Source organism: Takifugu rubripes, chromosome 15 (genome assembly GCF_901000725.2).
Source record: "Takifugu rubripes chromosome 15, fTakRub1.2, whole genome shotgun sequence".
Taxonomy (NCBI): Eukaryota; Metazoa; Chordata; class Actinopteri; order Tetraodontiformes; family Tetraodontidae; genus Takifugu; species Takifugu rubripes.
Genome location: NC_042299.1, coordinates 16,410,389 through 16,416,388, shown reverse-complemented (window position 1 = coordinate 16,416,388; position 6,000 = coordinate 16,410,389). Strand labels below are relative to the sequence as shown.

Here is a 6,000-nt window from a genome sequence, read left to right as displayed (position 1 = left end):
GGCAGCAGGGGTGGAGGAAGAGAGAGAAGGTGGCAGCAGTGGAGGAAGAGAGAGAAGGAGGCAGCAGGGGTGGAGGAAGAGAGAGAAGGTGGCAGCAGTGGAGGAAGCAGTGGAGGAAGAGAGAGAAGGTGGCAGCAGGGGTGGAGGAAGAGAGAGAAGAAGAGAATGTTAGTGAAGCCTTTGGTCTGCAGGAGCACTGACTTCTGCTGGACTTCTGCTGGACTTCTGCTGGATGCTGGTCCTGGCTGGGAAAGCTCAGGGTCACACTTGGAGTGCACGGAGGAACACGCCTCCTCCCACTCTCAGCTCCTGAAACGTGCACGCCACTCTTAAACTGCAACCACAAAGGTCTAAAAATGGCGTGCTGTCCTGCCACAGACGTGCACGGTCGTGCACACAGATGCTCAGAGGTCCTTGCACATGCAACACAACGAACACACGCAGGTCATACTCAGCATGTCCCGGAGATGGTCGCCATGGCAACCCACAAGCAAATAGAGCCCCATTGACGTTATTAGATCAGACAGAACAGGACCGTGCATTAGGGTTAGCGGGCGAAAAATTATAAATGAAATGAGCAAAGACGAGCAACACGACTGTGACAAGAAGGACGATGGCTCCAGAGAAAAGAGAGCTGGAGATAACACACTGGTTCAGGACCCACATGGTTCAGGACCCACATGGTTCAGGACCCACAGACCCATCAGTGCATCTTGATTGATGATCTCTCATTCTGTTTTCCAGCTGTCCATCAAGGCGGGAACATGGCAGCATGTGTGAGGTGTGATGCTGCAGTAAAGGAGCTCCCAGTAAAGGAGCTCCCAGTGAAGGAGGTCCCAGTAAAGGAGGTCCCAGTAAAGGAGCTCCCAGTAAAGGAGCTCCCAGTGAAGGAGCTCCCAGTGAAGGAGCTCCCAGTAAAGGAGGTCCCAGTGAAGGAGCTCCCAGTGAAGGAGCTCCCAGTAAAGGAGCTCCCAGTAAAGGAGGTCCCAGTGAAGGAGCTCCCAGTAAAGGAGCTCCCAGTAAAGGAGGTCCCAGTGAAGGAGCTCCCAGTAAAGGAGGTCCCAGTAAAGGAGCTCCCAGTGAAGGAGCTCCCAGTAAAGGAGCTCCCAGTGAAGGGAAGTGACCAGACCCAACCCGCCAGTGTGAAGAAGCAGCCACTTGAGGGGAACCTTAATAGGAACTGAAGGTTTCTGCACAAGCTCAATCCCAACGCACCCTGACTCCAAGAAGAAACCCCAGGAGCCTCCAGGGAACGCCTACACAAGTGCAACGCAGTCACATGCTCCCGCCTCCCACCCGGTTACACAACGTCACAACAGACGAGAGGGTGATGTAAACCGCGGCAACAAATTTAGTCTTGTGGCCAAGAACATGCAGGAAAATAAGAGGGCCAGAAACTCCGAGAAGAGTCCTGGAAACGATCTCAGCGGGTGGATTCATATGGATCAGACAGGAAATCAGGCCAAGGACCCAGTTGAGCTTGGGTGTGATCCCCGTGCCGGCGGAGCCACCACAGGGGGCCATCCCAAGCCCACAGCCTCTGAGGGGCAGCAGGTTGCGTTTGTCTCGGCAGCATCGCGACAACGATTGGTCCCCGAGTGTTCAAGTAACGTCCACGGGACCAAAAATGAAAACCAGCAGGTGACACAAGTGGTGCTTTCTTTCCCACCATGAAGGTCCAAAGTGTTTCTGGAAAATCTGGAAGAGCGTGAAGGTGCTGCGCGTGTACGGATGCTGCACCCGTACCGACGGCTGACCCGGAGACTGCAGAGAAGGTTAGCGCTTCTCTGTCCTGGGAGAAGAAAGAAAAGGGAATTTTGCATTTGGAGTCTTTGGAGATGTGATGTTTAACCTCGTAAACCACTGTAAAAGCAGCTGTCGGGTGACTTTATGTGGCTCCGCCCTGCCAGACAGTCTCAGTATGTTCCTCTCATGGTGGACGGCGAGCCAGCAGCTTGGCGTGCATTGTGTCAAGAAGGTGGGTGTTTAGGGAGGTTGGAGGTCCGTGCCGGGGCTGCATTCACACAACAAAGGGCTGGTATGTTTGAGCAGGCTCCTCAACCAGCTGAAACCAGCTTGGCTAAGAGGCTGGTAAAACACACAGGCACTCTGTTTGCCTCAAAGGCTGAGGCCTGATGAACCTGATGTTCTGCTGCTAACGCCATGTATGCTAATGCTAATGCTTTGGGATTTACGATATGACTGATGGGAAAGAGGCTGATCCATACGGCCAAATAAGAAAGACTAACTGTCGTCTCACTGGATAGACAATTGGGTGAAGTTTTAGTGTAAATGAAGCATCCAGAATCACAAATAGATCAGAATCACCCTTATTACATCGTGACGTCATTCTTGTTGCGCCGTCCTGCAGGGATACGTCGACGTATGCCCTGACAGATGTAGCTAAAAGTGAATTAATGTAGCTAACATAGTCGTTTACAACAGATGCAAATGTCAATCGGACTTGTTCTATCATTAGAGGGCAGCAGGTACCTGCCAGCGTAGCGGACCGATTAATGTTGGATGTTCTGCGGTTGGGAAAAGGCACACGGAAGAGGCCGAGTCCTGAATCATTTAGCCACAAATACTAGTTGAGATGTTGGATGCAAAGATTTAGCAGAGCTGCAGGAGATATCGACCCAGGTGGAGTCAGCGAGCCATGACCAGAAGATAAAAGATCTAACCCTAAGACCAGCTGAGGGTGTTGTCGCAGATCTCCACTGGCATGGCGTAGATTTGGCCTTGAGCAAATATAACAATAAAACCAAAGAAAGCAACTGAAATCAATGCAAACTGCCATCCACGGAAGACACTAAGATAGCCACAAAAGTCTAACTTGGCATTCTGCCGGCATTCCTGAAAAGGTGCTGCAGTGGTTAAAACAATGATTGTGTAACTGGAAATGATCTTTCAGACGAGCACTGCAGCCCATTATGCAGAGCCACAGCCACACTTCAAAGGAATCATTATGCTGGCTGATTGCTGTGACTGACTGTGGAATATGAGAGGCTTCACAAGGTAACGGCTGATAAAGAGGACCACCTGCTGCTCATTTAGGCCATCAGAGATGACGGGTCAGAGAGGAGAGTGGACACTCAATAGCCTCCTCCTCTGTGTGTTCACAGCCGGCATCATCAATATGCAACTTCAAAAGCCTCTGGGAGTTTGAAGAGGACGAGGGTTGTGTTTGTGTTTGTCCAGTGTGTGTGTGTGTGTGTGTGTGTGTGTGTGTGTGTGTGTGTGTGTGTGTGTGTGTGTGTGTGTTTGTGTTTGTCCAGTGTGTGTGTGTGTGTGTGTGTGTGTGTGTGTGTGTGTGTGTGTGTGTGTGTGTGTGTGTGTGTGTTTGTGTTTGTCCAGTGTGTGTGTGTGTGTGTGTGTGTGTGTGTGTGTCTACTCATTTGTGTACCCCTGAGTGAGCTGCAGCCATTCAGGCCCTTTGTGCTCAGAGCGAGTGAGAAGACGAGAGGCCCATCTAGACATGAGATCACAAATTATACACTTAAAGCTGCACCAAGAGAGCTGCACAGTGGAGACAGTGGCGAGAGCGCTGGCTAAAAACCCAAGGATGGACAAAAGGAGGAAGCGGAGACGACAGAATGCAGACTGAACACATGAGAACACATGAGAAAGCGTGGAAACCTTGTGTTTTATGAGAGTGCAAAGATGAAGGGAGAAGCAAAAGGAGGGCAGCTAAATGCTATTGTGCGTTCTTATCAGGACGGCAGAGCCGCCGTTTTATTGCCCAAAGCCCAACAATTAGAGGAGAAGTGTTTAGTGCTTGGATGACGACCGTACAAAAGCTAGATAAAGATATGGATTATGCTGTGGCTTAACAGGCTGCTAAACAGCCCACAATCCATGTTTCTGCCTGCCCCCCCTCCCCGGAAACAGCCCCGATAAGACTTATCTCTGGCTGCTATTCGGATTTCCAATGAACTTCCTCACAATCGAATTTTTCTGAGGCTTTAGATTAAGCTTCAGTCTGGACTGAAGGGTAACATTCGGATGGAAAACATCACCGAGGTACTGAAGCATGGCTAATTTGCTCATGTTGATCTGTAATGGAACTAATAATAGATCTCTAACCATCGCTCAGTGCTGAAACGCTTTCATCTTCCACAACCTCTTGATGCAGTTTCCTGAACAGGAAACAGCCAAACATGGTGATTCTTCTCCTGGACAAGTGGACACGTCATTTCAGGCTCTGCGACATTAACACTGCGCGAGCCATGAAAAGTGCTTTTGCCTTTAACATTTGATCCATTATGCCCACATGGAAAGTCGGCGGCGCTGCTGAAGAGCCATCGAACGTGTTCCACGAAACGGAGGAAGTGAAATGAATCCATGTCTGAACTCTGTCAGCCGTTGTTTTACAAACTTTACAAACGTGACAGAATGTGATTTAGCCTTTTCTAAAGGACACCAATGAATCAGGAGCCTGCAGGAGAAGAGTCTTTGCTGCTGTGGCGAGGGCCATGAATGTGCACGTGAATATTGGGGGGGTGCACAGGAAAGGCAATCTAATCCTGCCACAGCCACTTTAATTGAGGAAATAATTCCATCTTTTACAGTTCTACTTGATTAAAAACAGGCATTTGTGTTGTGCTGCTGCACCCTGGGCACATTTTCTGTAACATAACCCTGACTGTGCTTCTGTACGTACATCAAAGGGAAGCGTAGCTATCGAGTGTTCCCGTGTAGCGGCGTGTCAGCTCCTATTAAAGACGCCGGGGAACCAGAGTAGGAGAGAGGAGCAGGAGGACCTGGTGAAGAGCTTCCAGTTGACCGTGTTTGTCAGTTCCTGCCATATGTTTCACCAGGCCCGTCCATGTGCTTAAACCTATGCGCAGTCACTCAGGTGCACGTGTGACATGCTCGGCGCACGACGGCCAGCAGCCTCCTAACACATTCACTGCTTCAATGCTTGTAACTGGCAGTCCAGGAAAACCGTCTCAGAAGTCCTGGTCGATCACACCGGCCTTGAAGATGCACAGCAGTGATTCGCACGAAAGACGGAGGACGAAGGCAGGAAGGAGAGTCCCCAAGGCTACCAATCAGGTGCCATCTTACTGGAGCAGCAGGGAGGCGAGGCCAGAACTCGGAGGCGAGGCCAGAACTCGTGGAATTGGTGAGAGGCGAGATTAAAGAGTGCACAGATATGACAGAGTCTTCAGCACAATGGACAGCTCCTGCCTTTGTGCCGAGTCAGCGAGGCTGCCGTTCACAGCAAACCTCAGCACGCTAACTGCCGTATTAATGCCAGAAATATTTAGAAGCGCTGCACATACACACACGCACACACACACATACAGTATATGTATATATATATAAAACGCCGGGGCTGACATGAACTCCAAAGCTGAGAGATGTGCAGCGTCTGCACCAAAACAGAGCCACTGTGTTCCCGGATAACGTTCCCAGAGGGAGAAATCCAGGTCAGAAAAAAAAAAGACACGCACGCACACGCACACGCACACGCACGACAAGAAACCAAGGATCGGGGCCAAGTGATCACAACTCTGACTTCATGAAAGGTCTGCCACCTGATTGGCCAAAAGAGCTTAGTAACAGATCTAGCAATAAGCCTGATCACATGCTATTGGACACCAAACACTCCATTTCTTTTTTTATTACCCTTTTTATGTGTTGTGAAAGAGGACATGTGACGGTCTGTTTTTAGACTCACACAGCTCCTTCTGTCGCAATAAAGAGGAGTTCATCTGCGTAAAATTCCCTATTTTACACTCACTTTCCAGGAGAGCAGATCCATCAACTACACGACAGACACTGCAGCTCATAAATGTTTAGAAAAAATACATTTCAGCAAATGTAAAAGTATCTGCAGTATTTGCAATAACTTTAACTTATACAGTGGGACCTCTACTTACGAAAATAATTGGTTTCGGAAGTTGTTTCATAACCTGAAAATTACGTAAGTAGAGACGCGTTTTCCATGTAAATGCCCTAATCCGTTCCAAGCCCCCAAAAATTCGGACATAA

The 6,000-nt window shown here is 49.4% G+C and overlaps 1 protein-coding gene across 13 annotated transcripts in view; it reads right to left on the bottom strand.

Moving 5' to 3' along the window:
* The window catches only part of LOC115252653 (neurobeachin-like), a 58,462-nt gene that overhangs the window by 40,993 nt on the left and 11,469 nt on the right, over positions 1-6,000 (bottom strand). The window lies entirely within an intron of this gene.